Consider the following 690-nt stretch of genomic DNA (forward strand, 5'->3'; position numbering starts at 1 on the left):
GAGTGACAAGCCTGTACGGACCCCTGAACCCCGCCGTGCCCGGTGCCTGCCCGCCTCATGCCACCTCTGAGCCAACCCATCCTCCCGCCCCTCCATCTGCGCAGCATCCTCGGGGGTTCCCCCCTCTGCTAGTGGGGCTTTTCCCAGAAGGGCTCTGGCCAGTGGCAGCTTTGGCCAAAACCTCAAAACCCTGGAAATAACGGCGAAAAGACCTAGAAATCCGTGAGCAAGGTGAAGCCACCGGGGACGAGCTGCGCGCGTCCACCAGCAGGATCGTTGGGCTGAGGTTTGAAGATGCTTCAGCGGTGCCTGCCCGCGGTTCCCAGTGGAGGACCCACCGCTTGGTGGCAAGAGAGCACAAATAATTCCTCTTTTTAACCACAGAAAAAAAAAAAAAACCAACACAAAAAAGCACATTTCTATCGCAATAATCCGCAGATGACAGGACGCTTTTGTAACTCGAAAGGCTCGGCTGGGAATTGGGGGGGTTAACGCTTGGGGGGCCAAAAGCAAACCTCGGGACTGAAGGATTTCCAGCCCGTTCCCTTAACCCTCTCCTTCCCTCCAGCTAATTTGCACTAATATTCGGGGTTTTGTTGCGTCAGACCTCTCCGGTCTCGGCTCAGTGCCGGCAGCAGGAGCTGTCGGCGCTGAGCATCTCTCCAGGGATGCTGCAGGCAGAGCGGGGGG

The sequence above is a fragment of the Buceros rhinoceros genome, unplaced genomic scaffold (genome assembly GCF_000710305.1).
Source record: "Buceros rhinoceros silvestris isolate BGI_N320 unplaced genomic scaffold, ASM71030v1 scaffold16536, whole genome shotgun sequence".
Classification (NCBI taxonomy): Eukaryota; Metazoa; Chordata; class Aves; order Bucerotiformes; family Bucerotidae; genus Buceros; species Buceros rhinoceros.